General features: G+C 40.5%; 1 protein-coding gene across 4 annotated transcripts in view; it reads left to right on the top strand.

Annotated features, from left to right (window-relative positions):
* The window catches only part of grik4 (glutamate receptor, ionotropic, kainate 4), a 196,940-nt gene that overhangs the window by 41,231 nt on the left and 140,254 nt on the right, over positions 1–15,455 (top strand). For 3 of the 4 annotated variants that reach the window (XM_040186931.2, XM_040186960.2, XM_040186981.2), the window contains exon 2: positions 10,048–10,250. The exons of the other annotated variant lie outside the window; for it this stretch is intronic. The gene's annotated coding sequence lies outside the window, so the exon portion shown is untranslated. The remainder of the gene's footprint in view (positions 1–10,047; positions 10,251–15,455) is intronic. 4 annotated transcript variants of the gene reach the window in all.

Below are 15,455 nucleotides of genomic sequence, written 5' to 3'. Positions count from 1 at the left end.
GAGAGAGTTGACGTTTATCTGTGTGGGTGGACGTTTGAAATGTGAAGCTAAGTGAAATGAAAATGCTTTCTAATGAACGGTGCCTTGGAAGTTGTAGGTTGAGATTGATTTTGAAAGCTTTTTATCTTTGAAAAAAGATGAACATATAGAACTAGAGTGAGAGAGAGAGAGAGAGAGAGGCACAGTAGAACATTTGGAGCACTGTTCCATTGATTTTCTTGTTTTTGCTGGGAACCACGTTGATAGACAGATAACAGTCTGTTAAATTAGAGAGGCGTCAACTGTTCCAGTCACTTGGTCTGCTTTTTCCCTTCAACTCCATTCTGAATTTAAGATGGAATACTGTACATGGCTTCTTTCCACAGTTTTTCTCCCTCTCACTCACGCACCCTGGTCGACGTTACACCCATTAAAACAATGTTCGCGCTGTCTGTCTCTCCCAGCTTAGAGACCGAGCGAGCTCATCGTTCACAAATCCCCCAGTCGACTACTGTTGCTTGGGGCCACCTATCGGTTTGGATGACGGCTGATTAAATTCCAGTCACTGAGTAGTTACATTGGCTGTACCAGAGGAAAGGAAAGAGGAGCAGGGTAGAGGGGGTGGTTGCTGGGAGAACAGGCTTGGCGTGTGACGGCCGTCTCTGTCTGATAAATAAAGCAGAACCGTGCAGAAACAAGCACTGTTGATTCAGTCGGCTGGACTGGGAATATGTTTTGCGGATTTGATTCTTTGCCGTTGTGAAGCGGAGTGAAGCTCTGTGGGCTTGTGTCCCTTGCCGTGTGCTTTGAGTAATGCCAGGTGTTTTTTATGTTTACCTGCTTCGTTGACGTCAATGTCAGCCACAGCCGCGTTTGAGGAGAGATGGAAAGGACCGCTCGGATACAGATGCGTTGACTACTTAGTAGAAGAAGAAAAAACATGGTGGTCATTGCACAGGTAGAAATATCTTGACAGTTTTAATTGCATGGTTACCTTACTGATGAACCTCGCCATGAGTTATGGATTGCTCCAATTTCAATAATGCTGGTTCAAAGATTAAACATGATATTTTGGAACCTGGAGAGCTTACGAGGTCAGTGTAAGGCGGCAACCACGGCGCAGGCTGAATGACCAGTGGATCATCACTGCCGTGCCAAGAGCCACGATGAATGAAATCACTGCTAGATCTTTGTTTTTCAACCTGAAGTCAGAGGAGACCGGCTGTCTAATGGTGAAGGTAATCAATTGAGACAATCACAATCTGACTAGGAAAGCAAATTAAAGGCTAATTTCTTTCATTTCAGATTAAATGGCCAGCTTTCCAACTACCAGCAATGCATCTGAAGCCGCCTTTGATGCTGCTTTTTATCTCTTTGTGCTTGTTTTTCCCTTTTCAATCCTATTCTTGTGCAAAGAAAATGACAATTTTAAGCACAAGCTGATATGGGGCAGGCGGCAACCTGTGTTCTGTAATCTTTCGTAGGAGCACGTAGAAAGTTCTTGGGAAAATATGTAAAACACAAAGAATAGTTTCAACAGACTATTATATTGTGTAGTTTATTATTAATCATTAATGATTCAGCACTTCTCAAGAAATTAATCAGTGTGTCTACTTTCTGTCTTCATCCTTTAAAATATGCACTTTTATCCACCAGCTTTAAAATTCAGCGCACACCCGTTATCATTTGTTGATCAAATTCATCATTCATGCCTGCTACCATGTTATTGATCCTTGTCTGTTAGCCTTTGTCAGTCATTTGGAGTTTGGATATTAAACATGCCGCCTTTATTCTGTATTGTGATGATTGAATAGACGTGTTTGTAGTGTAGGATGAAACGTTGAGTAAAGAAGGTATACGTTATTAATCCTGTAAGGGGAAATCTAATGAACTGTGTTGTGTTTTGTCCTGTTACTCAACACGAACTCCCTGATCCACAGTTTGCATACACATTTCTTGGCCCATTTGCATTTCAGGTGCATCAATAAAACGGTGTACGGTAAAAAAAAGAAAACTGACAAAATGGAAAATTAGTTCTGAAAATCTGTCTTTACTCTATAAATTGTTGTTTGTTTGGTAGCTTCGACGGCACAGACATGCATTATGCCAACTTTGAGCTGCAGAGCACAGGCTTCATTTGCAAATTCAATCTTCATTTTACAAATGTAAATCAATCATTGCCCGTCAATACCCAATCGACAAAATGCAGTTGGTGGGGAGGCTGAAGGAGGATGGAGCATGAAGTGGTGGGGCAGATAGAAAAGGATAGAGAAGATGAAGATTTATACAAATAACCACCGCTATTGATGACAATAACACAGACTTTGGGAAGGTTGAAATTATTTTAGGGATGGTGGTAAAAATGTCAGGAGCCCTGAGAATAAATTGAAATGTCTCACTTCCCTGGTACCTAACACGTCTTGAAGTATTATTCTAAGACTGATGTGAATGTTTACTTTTTTACTTTTGAGCCTTCGACGGGATCCCGGGTTAACTCTTATTTTACAGTTACGGTAAAGTTTAACCATGTCAAGTATATTTGCATACCACATTTCAACAAGGCAATTCAAAGTACTTGGCATTAAATCCATTAAATCTATCAAAAGAAAAGGCAACAGAAAAGGACATTTCCAGTATTATCAACATATTGTAATTAATATGACATCTCATCTCTAGAATGTCGTTAATAAAGAACAAACCTTTTAGAGGAAACACTCGTAGACTAGCTAAACAAAATGGCAAATATTGACATTGGAGATGTAAAATAGAAAATACTTATTTAACATATTTGTAAATTATTCCCCAAATCACAGACAAAAAAGGGCAGTTTATATTTTTATTAGAGTCTCACCGAGACTATGGAGTCTATTTGCATACATGAATTTTGTTTTAAAAACATGCTGTCTTCGTTGAATCCATAAACTAATTCAAAATGTAGTCATATTACTGTACAAAGTATTTTAACGGTCTTACAAATTTAACCGTCGGAAATATTACGAGCAAGTGCTTCAAAAGAAAGTGAAAGTAATTTCACATTCTGCAATAACCTGCATAAAATTGCCGGAAACCAGACATTCTGAGCTTTTTAATGCACCCAAACAAAGGTGGGATCAAAGTACAACAGGGATCCAATCATCATTAAACTGAGTAATGTGGGCCTTTGATTTGTGCATTTATCTGCCAGAGAGCTCATTATATGTTGGTATATATGTCTATTAGTGCTTATTGTAGTCATTATATCAATGTTTTTGGGAGATTTGTTATTTATAATCTGGCTATATGGTTGTAAATACTGTTTTGAAGTATAACGTCAAGTAGTAAACATGTAAACTGTAAACATGATCAAAACATTAAGACTATCTTTAATTAGTTGTATAATAAATTATGTATTTTAGTGAAGTCCTTTAGTTGTTTCATTAGCAATAAATATTCTAATGGTGATATTGCCTTTACAAGGCAAGTGAGAACAAAAAAACCTCTTAGATCCTTCATTGCCTCCAGTTGCTCTGGAATTGTGATATAAATAGGTTTACGTATAATGGATTACATTTTCCTATCTTCCAGAAGAACCCATATGCCTAATGTTTAAAGTACTATTTCTTATTAGTTTGATTTTTTTCTTGGGGTTATTGCTGGGGTTAAACAGCTAACTGACATGTCATAATGGATTGATAAAATACCTTGTTTATGTTGGAAATGCTTTGTACATGGTGTTGTGCAGTAGATTTTGCACATAAACAGTTTTGTATTTTGGTGTTTAAGATTCCAGAAATACAGCACATACACCACCAGTCATGCATGCTGAATGTAAAGGAGACAAAACATTCAAGCTCAAGCAAATCCTAAAGCTTTTCTGAAATATTGAGGACAAAGACCATCATTCCATGTCGGTAGAAAGGACATTTTCATCTGAACCAAATTTAGCTCATTTTCTGGTTTGTGAAAATGAAATTGGTTTTAGGTGTAATGCAGCTGTCTATGTAAGGGATTTGACTCCTGTTGAAATATTAAAGTTTGCCGTCTCAAGTTGTCAGCAGCACGATTCCCTGACAAATCACATTCCTCCGGAAGTAGCGCTGTATTACGTCTGCTTTCACGGAATGTGTGATAAATTATTAATAATCCTGTGTACCCTGGGGGAGTAATATTGTACTCCAGATCATGTATTATAAATGACCACGCACAACGAGACACAAACACCTGGCTTCCTCAGGTAAGGTTAAAACCCAATAGGAATCAAAGTCATGTTGCTTTTGTAGTTCTGCCCACCCGGGGCGATGTCGGCAAGGTGTGCTGCATGCCGCCTGGATCAAGTGAGTCTCCCTGAAATCCTTCCCTCTTGGCAGGACAGCAACCCCCCGCAGGCCCAACTCATCACTTTCTTGGATCCCTACAGCATTGCATCAGTTAGAGCTTTGTGGGAAACTTCTCAACTCATCTTCAGCGCTGTCATATCTGGATTTCTTTCAGGCTGGCACCTTTTCGGCACTATTCCACCACCCAATCCGGCTTCAGCTATTTCTTTCCTTTCAGGAATTTAGCCAAGTTCAAGCTCAATATTATCTCCTGAAGTGTCATCCTAGGGTCACAGTCAGCAAATGGGGAACCTCTGTTGGCCATGAGAGACAAAGAGAAAGTGAAAGAGTGGAAACACTGGAAGAGAGAGAGTGTGTGTGTGTGTGTGTGTGTGTGTGTGTGTGTGTGTGTGTGTGTGTGTGTGTGTGTGTGTGCAGCTGCTCGTTGGTGTGTCTAGTGCAGAACTGATTTAAGGCCCCAGGCCACAGGAAGAAGGCTGCTCTACACTCCAGGCACGTCCCTGAAACCAGCAGCAGAGGAAGCACTATTGCCATTCAGCAGCGTCGACTGAAGACACCTAAATGAGCCTGTTCTGTCCTGCAACACCCAACATGGCAGTCCGCCACTTACTCAACTTCTGTAGCTCCCAAATTGCACCACCCGCGGCCCTTGTGTCGTTACATCTCTATTCTCATAGAGTGTTCATCCTTCGCCTCTCTTAGCCCCTTTAAGTTGTTTGACAACTCTATATTCAATCTTATTCCCCCCCCGCCCTCACGCACACACACACACACACGCTCAGCTTGTGCGTTTTATCTTTCTTTTTACTTTTTCTTCACATTCACTTACTTTTACTTTTCTTCTGTCACCAGTTTGGACAAAAATGGTCAGAAATTGTCCTGCAGATCTACAGTATAGTTTGTCACCAAAATGTTTAGCTTTCACAACGCTGCGCAGTTGGACATAACCAAGGGAATCTTTTCAGGGTAACTTTAAGAACAATTTGGGCTTTTTAGTCATTGCACATTGCTACTGAAAAGGTTCCATTGTAGTCAGGTTGAAATGTCCAATTCATCTTGTGAGCCCATTAAAAATCTTTACACCCCCACATTACTCTGACTTGCCTTTGTCGTTAAATCACAGTTGTCAGCTATAAAATCTGCCAGATACTAGTCAACAGAAAATCATAACCCATAAATTACCTCAGTAAGAAAAACACTTAAACATGCTTCAGGCATGACGGTGACAACCCCTGTTGTCACACTTTCTGCTGTGGAAAGTTTCACTATGCTAATTCTCAACTTGCTCTCAGTGCTGACAAGTCCGCTTCGCACTGGAGGATTCAGGCCGTCATTCTTGTTTCAAAGACTTTTGCCCTGTCAACCGGTGTCACTATTTGTGTAATAACTTACTTTAAGAAATATTAAAACACCAAAAAAACATTTCAATGACGGGCTTTTTAACTAAAGCAACCCAGCAGCTAGTGTGATAATAACAATAGACGGATTAGGGCTTTTATCTTATACAATGTCGTTGCCTGTATAGGAATCATAATGTCCATCAATTTCTCTGTTTCATGGTAGCAAAATGGGGGAAATTGTTTCCCTATGCCTTCGTCACTGGACCGCACCTGAGGGTCGATGGGGGAGGGACGAGATGGCTTAGTATCGGGTTCGGCGTGATGATAGCTTCTGAATTGTGCAAGCTTTATTGGTCCCCTGCAGCCTGCCCGCGAGTGTTCGTGCTTCTCATCCCTCCTGTGTGTTGCATTGAATATGCCTCTTCAATTGGGGTCATGGCGCAGACTGATGGAAAGCCATATTTCCTCATGACCTGAGGCAAAGAATTCTGTTGAGAACCGCGGCAGAGTGATGGAAGGTCTTAATATAAGATGACTGACGAACCAAAATAAACATTAGATAACAAGAAAGGTAAAATGTAGGGCCGTCAAATGATGGAGAGTTGAGAGCAGGAAGTCGGTAATTCAACATGTGGAATTCTGCCTCGGAGGTGATCAAATGTGTGTAGTTTTTTGTTTAAAAAATACAATTAGACAACAATGTCTAAAATACACGCTTTCTAAAGTGCTTACTTGTTACTTATAGGAGTCTATAGAAGAAAAACAAACTCTTAATCGCAATTAATCAGGATTCAAAAAATTGTAAATAAATTTAAAATATCTTTATTTATATGGCAGCCCTTGTAAATTGCATTATTCCCTGAATCATCTTTTAAAATCTACGGTGACGCAGCTACTTTAAAAGCTAGCAAAAATAAAATTACTATCAACTTTTCTGTTTTGGTATTTAGGCAAAACAATTCCGGCTTTATTTTGCATTTATATTTGTATTCAACTGATACTTTTAATCCAAAATCAATCATGCAGCTTTCTGGGGCTTTTGATCGTATCACATGACCTTTAATCAGCAGAAAATAATATAAACAAACTGTGATCATCATAATTCTAAAGTTTAAATCTGTGATAAGGTGCCAGTCAAATCGAATACATTTATTTATCTAGGCCCTAGAGCAGACTTGTACTGCCTTCGATGTCGAAGGCAGTACCAGTCGATCGCGTGCCAGCGATAAAAAACTGACGTCACGTCACGCATGCGCATGGGAGAAACTAATGCTAATGCTATCTAGCGACCCTTGCCTACTAACGGACGCATTTAATTTAATTCCAAAGCAACCCAGGCTGACAGTAAGGTAACGTTAATGACCAAGAATGTGCCTGACGGTTCCCTCCTTCTGACAGATGAGAGGCTCGTTGTTTTCTTCATATCGACTCGTTTTGCGCTCAGGCAGCGCTGTTGTAGGTAGTTACCCCCCCCAGTATATCGCCTGTTATTGATTTTAAAAAACCACGTCACGCATGCGCGGTCGACCACAGGAGCTAACGAAAACTAACGCTAATGCTAACTAGCTATCCTTGCTTCTAACGGACGCATTTAATTTCGTTCAAAAGCAACGCAGTGCGATTCACAGAGGAATGTAATGACCAAGCATCTTTTTACAGATGAGAGGCTCGTTGTTTTTTTTTATATCGACTCGTTTTGCGAGTTCCGTTCGGTTACTTCGTCGGCCGACTGCTACACTAACCCCGCCCCGTCGGCCGGTCCTCGGAGGGTGGTGTTGGGTTGCCATGACTCGGTCAGTTAGCTCGCCGTAGCTGAGCGGTGGGCTGCCGTACTGCACTATGAAGGGAGATAAATCCAAGCCTTGTACCGGGTCTTAGCGGCTGTCTTGCTTGTTGGCCTCCGTTAGTCCCTTTTCCCCAGATCACCCAGGGATTGATGGCCATGCCAAAGCAAATACAGAGAAATCCATACCACTCTCTTGCCCTTTCCATATTTCATTGATTTCATGGTGAAATATCAATCTGCATGTGTCATGTACGGATGCGGCGCTCACAATAGAACAACACGGTAAGAAGTAAATCAACATAAATCTACCCCAGGACAGCGTGTTATCAAGTTAATTTAAGAGGCCTATTTTTTTCTGTCAATTTCTTTTACGGAGTCAAGTGAAGAGAACAGTCAAATGAAAAATCTATCCAATCCATGTGCTGACGGATTTTATTCATGAAATAAAATCTAAATGTATCACTGCAATATTTATTTGCGTGCTATTTGGAAAAGTGTTTATGAGTGGAGATGTGTATATAATATATATATATATATATATATATATATATATATATATATATATATATATATATATATATTTCCAATTTTATTACATAAAATCACAACACAGCTGGTGACATAGACACACCTATTTGTGTAGGTAGCCGTATTTAATCCACCCTAAACCTTGGGAGCAGTGGAGTACCACTGGAGTCCAGGGAGTAATTTGGGGGCCCAAGGTGACCTTTTCATGCAAATAGGAGGTTTCTACTTCTTAAGATCCCATTCAGAGAGATTCAGCATGCATGAAAAAAGCAAAAGTTACAGTGCTTATTTCAACGATAAGGGCAGAAAGTACAATATGGATTATCGTTCTTTGGACAGTGTTTGAGAAGAAATAGATTCCGTTCGTTTGGCTTGTATACAGCAGCCTGAAGGTTTAAGGGCTACGAGAAGAATGGAAATGGGGGAGGAAGGAGAAAGACAAAAGGGAAATGAGTTACGGAGGAGAGCAGGATTCAGCAACAATATCCTTTCTGCTGCAGGTTCACATATGTCAGCACTTCAAAAGTTTTTCAATTATTATTTATCCCACATCCCCCCCTCGAGAGCTTCAAATATTCATTTGATCTAACCTTTTATTCTGTGCCTACCGTGAATCACCCTGGATACATGCATTCTTTAAAACCCATTACAGTAATTAAAGACATGTGGATCCCTCTAAATCGAGCAAATGGAGAACTTTCAAGAGGAAGAGGAAAGTTAGCAGTGCTATCAGTGTCTTTGTTTTCCTGCTACCATTACACAGCGGTGGGATTAATCTGTTATACAGTTGTTGACAGAGGAGTCGGTCAAATAAAATGAGATCGATGTTGCAAAGACAAACCGGCAGACCAAAATCATTATTTATTGACAGTACAGTAGCACATGGGTTACATAGAAGGCCAAATATGAGACTTTAATAGATAGTACATTATGTCAGCGCTGCTGCGAAGGATTTTTTGTTTTAGAATTCAATAACTAACTAACTTCTGGTTAAATGAATTATTTTCATGTCTTCACTTACTCGGGCGTGTTCTATCGATTATTCTCTTTGCCCTCTCTTCTCCCTGCTGTTTTCAGGAGCAGTTAAAACGATGTTTTTGAATTAGTATTATTTAAATTTCATCCCTGATAGTTTAACAAAACCAGGCCACCCACGAGAGTTGTGAAGGATCAGCTGAAGTGCGTTTCACTGACATCAGATGCAGGTTTGAATTAACTCCAACTGTCAGTCTGAATTGGGTAGTATTTTGGGCCGTTACATTTTACAGCTGCACAGTTAAAAGAACCCGAAAACATTGTGAGTGGTGCATTGGTCTGTTGTGACTGCGAAGTCGCCTGAAATCTATTGACCCCCCCGGGATAAAGAAGCTCCCCAAAAATGTTTGCTTTTAAGTCATTTTAGCAAACGTGTGGTCTTAATGTTGGAAGTAACTTGTCATGTGACTGAGACGAGCATAAAACCACTTTTAGAATCTGATGATCACAACACAAATAATATAAATGATTCTTTCTGAGTGGCCGGGTACCAAACGGCCCACGGACTGGTGCCGCTGTTGTAAGCGACATTTACTCTCCTTCTCACAGTGGAAATTGCTCTGCAATATCGCATGCTGTGCTTTGTATTAAATCCGGGACACGTTTCAGAGCCCTACAGTGTGGAAAATGTTTGAAATAGAGAGGAAGGTTATTGAGCTAAAATAATGGACAAACCTCAAAACAAGTCCATCAGCAAAACAAGACCGTGAACTTCTGGCTCCATGGAAACTATGGTTCACTCTGCAGATTACAAACTCAGTGTCTTTCCTCGGCATTAGAAACAGGACTGCAGAATGTGATACCTGAAATACGATCGATGTTGCAATGTCAATGTTCTGAAGTTGCTTTTGGAAATGCAGCGAATGCCCTCAGGAGTGTGCCTTTTATGCATGTTTGGAAATGGTTCTATATGAGGAACTAAATACAACAAAATAATGTCTATAATAACTATAAAACCAGGCAAAGTGCAAGACTCACAGTGCTCTGTGATAATGTCTTTGTCTATCTATCCTCATCAGATCAAATTCATCCTCATTTGCTTTTCTTTCTGGCTCTCTTACAGTGTGTGTCCGTAGCTGTGCAGCGTTCGGAGCCCCAAACTGTGTGTGTGTGTGTGTGTGTAAACACATTAGTCGGAGAGTCGGGTACATACACCGTATGTGTACATGAGACGAGGAGAAGCTAAGTGGCTACCACAACCACCCGGATCAGACAGCCTCCTGTGCTGTAAGATGGATTAAAGGCCCACACCTCAGGAGATCAAAGGTAGGTGCAGATGTTTGGTAATCGGGCCGCCACTCACCTGCCATTTTCAATGACCCGCCGCAGAGAACGAAGGGGAGAGAGCCCATAACAAATGCAATGAGTTTAGGCGAAGGTCTCTTGGACCGTCATGCCCATAAACCTCCTCATGTAATTATTAATTATAGTTCATACTGAAGTTATGTATTCAACTTTTTTTTATATTTTCATTGAAATTTATTTGAGTACACATAACATAAACACAGCCATTGGGGATCTGCCCTGCACTATGGACTTTCTCCATCAGTTAGTCAAAATTCATGCTGAATAATTGGCAGTGCAGCTACACTGTTATTTGAACTGTTTAACTGTGGATCAGACATTACAAACATTTACTGTCTTTCAGTTTCCGCAAAGATTCGGAAGTCCCCAAAAAATTACCATGCTGAATGCAACCTAATATGTAAATGTTAATATTTTGTGCATATAATTATATGCACAGACATAAAAAAAACTGATTTGAATGTGATCCCGTATACAGAGCATATTGTGTTTGACTCAAAGTAAATATCTTTCGCAGTCACTGAATTAAGCACTGCAAAAGGATAATCTACTTTTGACAGCATTGTGCTGGAAATTATGGAAAATGCGTGTTATAATTTTGACAATACCAAAAAAACATATCTGGGTTAAAGAGATTAATTTGATAGAAAAGGGTCAGCAATCTAAAACATCCGGACGGACCAGTGAATAGCTGCCAACAATCTCCAATTGTTCTTAGAGGTTTCTAAAGGGTCTGGTGCTGAGAGAATTAACCAAGCCAAGAAAAACACACTTTTGCTCTTTCTACTGTGATTGCTCGTCCATCTAAAATGATATATTTATACATATTGTTTCCCTTTATAAAGGAATTGGTGAATGTGACTAGACCCGGCAAGCTTTCTGAAATACTGAATTAGAGGCAGATTCGACTGGTTAAAGAAAAAACAAGAACAGTGAGAAAGAGGGGGAATGATTTCCCCGCACGCACTGAACATCACACGCCGATGACCCACTTAACTGAAACATCAGAACAGCTTCCCAGGTTAAGTTTTTTTTAAGCAGCTTAAAAGTACTTCCTGCTACATCAAATGATTGTCGTCACTGTTACGGGATCTTTTCTTTAAGGCCAAATTGGGTCCAGAACGGTGAACATTCTTTTCTGTGAGCGCCACAATGCGTTTTTTTTTTTTCACAATCCCAAAATGCTTTACTATTTACTAAAAGCATAGCACTTGCATGTGAAAAAAAAAGCTGCTTATTGGACTATAATTCAGCATAGTTTGTGTGAAACGGGATTATTTTTTAGCCGAGAGGTTTTCAAGCATCCATGTAAAATGAATTGCTTTACATTTATGTGTTTTCTTCTCCTGAGTGGTCGTCAGTTACTTTCCCTCAGATACCTGTCGTACTTTTTCAAGAGTCATATACATGTGTGTGTATATATATATATATATATATATATATATATATATATATATAATAGTGTTACTTAGAACAGGACGTGTGTGTGTGTGGATTTATTTTGTAGGGTTGAGGTTCGCGTGTAGTTGAAACAATCCGACACAATTCTACATTCTAACAAAAAGTCCAAAAATGGTATGCAATGGTCAGGCCAGGGCCATCTCCTTAACTTTTATATGACCTCCCATCATCGGGTTCATCAAATACTGCAGCCTGGTCATTGTGCTGAGCCTCAAATGCTCTACCAACATCTCTCGCTTCAGTTTTGTGACCGCAAGTCAAGTAAGACTTGTTACAACATCGACAGGGAATTCATACGGATGATTCCTGATTCTTCGCTGTAGCATGTAATTCAAAGTCTCTGGTGGCTCTTTGGTGGCTGGAGCCCACAGATGGCCATCACTTGTCCTCCTCTCCTAGTCATTGGGTATTAACAGTCTTTTAGTCTTATCAGGACATAAACACATTCACAAAAATAATTAGAGAAATGATGTGTCATGACCTAGATATGTGTACTAGGAATAGTAGAAAACACGTCTCCACTTGAAGCTTTTCAGATACTGCAACAAAAGATATCTTCACCACAAACACACTCACATAAACACGTGTACAAACTCCAAAGTAATGCCACTGATTTGGCCCGTGTCATACTATAAACACTTGAAAAAAAACAACAATCCATATTCATGTGCATGATAACACGCATTTCACCACAGGCTGCTTCAGTACGCTGTGAATACAAATTCCATAACACGCAGTATGCTGTAAAGACATTGAATTTCTCTGAGGCACCGGTGCCTTGTGAAATTTACTGGCAACAGAACTTGACTTTCGGCTCGAGGAAAGTTGTTTGAGGGGACGGTTTCAATTTCATTGCCCTCATGTGCAATCTTGCATGAGATGCAAGTATTGAATATCACTTTTGAGCAGATGGTGTATTATGTCCCCTCGGCGGGCATCAACCCGCAGCATTCAATATTGCCACAGGGTAAATCCCTCTGTGGAGCCTTACTGGGGAATGTTGAAGTTCTTTTGTGATGTCATGCACATCAAATATTCTTTGCTGCATTTTGTTTGCTGCATCATTGATTCTCTCTCCATGGCGTGTAGTCGATTCCTCTTTACATGCTTAACAGACACACAGTCTGATAAACTCCTGCCTGTTTACCAGAAACAAGTTTTATATGCATGGTGACGTGTGTTTATGTATGTGTTTTAATGAGTTGTTTGTCTTGGTGTGCTGCCGCTGTGTGCTGCTCCTGGACCACCTGTCTTTGGCGTGGCTTCTTTCCTGACTGCTCCTGAGAAGTAGAGATAAGGCTCAGCGATGTTTGTCTGCTCGTCGACAGATTACTGAGGCAGTCCGCTACAAGGACTCCGGCAGACAGCTGCTGTGTACTCGAGGCCAAGGAATTACTTGTCGTGGGATGCCTAAGCTGACCGCAGCACCAATCCAGCCTGGACGCCAATTTGGCCTCTTTTAAAATGATGTGGCGGCTCGCCTGATTAATGTCGAAGGAGAGGCGTATGTGAGTCAATTTAGGAAAGTTTCTTTAAACTGAGAACTAGATGACAGTGAATAATCAGATGCTAATTTGCAGATTTACCTTTGATTTTGATTGCAATTTAACCATTAAGGAATGTCATTTTATTCATCAGCATATCAGAGATTTACAAAAAAACACATGAGACGCACTTAAAAACTCCATTTCAACGTGTTATTTTGTCTGTTATTAGGTTTGAAAAGACAGGTGGTCCCTTTGAGTTCTAAAGATTATTTCATGTTTAGTTACAGGGTAAGTAGGAGGACTTTTTTTTCTGAGAGACACTTTAAATTACATTAAATTGCAGCCAAAATAGAGATTTCGTTTTTCAAACATTATTTCTGTGTTCAATAATAGAGTAAAGGAATATGACAAAATATCAAATGTGACATTTTCCCTGATAATGAAACAAATATCTAGCAAAAGAATAAATGGGGGTTACAGTTGTCATTTGTCTGTGACACTGACACAGTACAACCATCATCATTTGGTTTGTAAAAGCCGAACCGCATACTCATTATCCTTGAAGGCTGCTAACGTAATGTCGATGGGTTTCTCCCCCCTTGATGGTTACGATGGTTGTTATAATCCCGTTATTTGGGAAAAATCCGCAAAACTCACAATCCCAGTATGTGATTGTGTGTTTCCCTTCCCTTAGAGCACCGGGCTGTGAACATTTGGTGAATGATTAAAGCACATAGTTTTTGTCTAACTGCCTTATTAGGCCTTGTCTGCCTCCTGAAGAACATTTTTCATGTTTCTTGGACATGAAATGGCGTTACCTCTTTCTGCTGAAAGCGGCTAGAATGGGAGGTTTGGTTGGAGATAATGGATGTCATCTGCATCATGTTCTGCCTGCACAGGTGTTTTTCCCTGCGCGAAGGCTCTTTTCCGAAAAGACTGGTTGAGAGAGTTTTTTTTTTTTTAAAGTGCATACGTGTCGACGGGCAGCAGGCAGCAAAGGGGTCAACACTCTACAAACTGGATTATATAAAGAATAAAGGGAAGGGGTCAGAGTCTGAACAAACAATGATATATGGCACACACAGATTTGAGGAATTCTTTTTGTATTATATGTGTGCATTAAACATAAGGCCATTAGCAGGCTTAGTCCATTTTATCAGAAATGAGCTTTTTCCATCAGCCGGACAACTCCTACTCGGTTATTTAAAACTCTGTTGTTGGCAGATGACTGCAGTCTTGCCTCGCTGTCTGCCTCGCTCTCATGCAGACACAGCTGGTTTCCCCCCATTGGGTTCATGGTTTCTGTTTGATTGACTCCTGTTTGATCAGAGCTGTTTGAATAGTTGTCTCAATATTTCTGTGATCAATTGCAAAGATTGTGTGTGTGTGTGTGTGATGGTGGCCCAACTGGCATAATATACATTTTTTTCATTGCCCTCAACACCATGGAAGACAGGTTTTTCCACATGCTAGACAGCCCTTCTGGAAAAGGAATTTATTTGAAAGGAGAGACGTACGAGCAGGAGCAGAGGACAAGGCATAATACATGATTCACCGCAGTAAGCCTTGGCTCTGTAGCACATCCAATATACATGGGGGAGAAAGCGTGCAGGGGATCCGAGGGTTTAGAAAAAGTTAAGAAGCAGACTCTTACAAGGTGAAGTACAGCTTACCAAGGGATCCCGGCATATTAGACAGTGTAACTTCTATTGAGTCACTGACATATTTGCTGAATGACAAATGATTTATAAAAGGAAACCTCTGAAAAAGCTGCACAGCTCTCTGCATTTGTATTTTAAAGGGGTGTAGAACGGATGTTTATTAGAACCAAACGCTTAACTCAGCAGGCAGAGATATTTTTGTAGACAGTCATATTGTTGAAATTCACTCCGGGCAAAAATACCTGGTTGATTGAGTGATAAATGTATTTTTGATGGGTCGGTGCAGTGGGCAAAGTCACCGCAGCCTCTACGGATACCGTCCGCACAGCAATTAGGGGCAGCGGCGTGCGGAGACGTGAGAGGTGACTCCGCCGCTGTGTTCTCCAGCCTTTTGTAGACGAGCTCCAAACCATTTAGAAATTGGAAGGACCACCAGTCACGCACCCATCTGCTGACAGATGAGACCACTTTGCGTTGAGGCTGTAAGGATAATAGTGCAGAAGATGTCACGGTTGGAATATGACTATCTGGTAGCATGAAGGCAGCGGTGCTGATAA

This window comes from Gasterosteus aculeatus, chromosome 1 (genome assembly GCF_964276395.1).
Source record: "Gasterosteus aculeatus chromosome 1, fGasAcu3.hap1.1, whole genome shotgun sequence".
NCBI classification, from domain to species: domain Eukaryota; kingdom Metazoa; phylum Chordata; class Actinopteri; order Perciformes; family Gasterosteidae; genus Gasterosteus; species Gasterosteus aculeatus.
The sequence above is the reverse complement of the archived record's forward strand: the minus strand, read 5'-3'. Positions and strand labels throughout refer to the sequence as shown.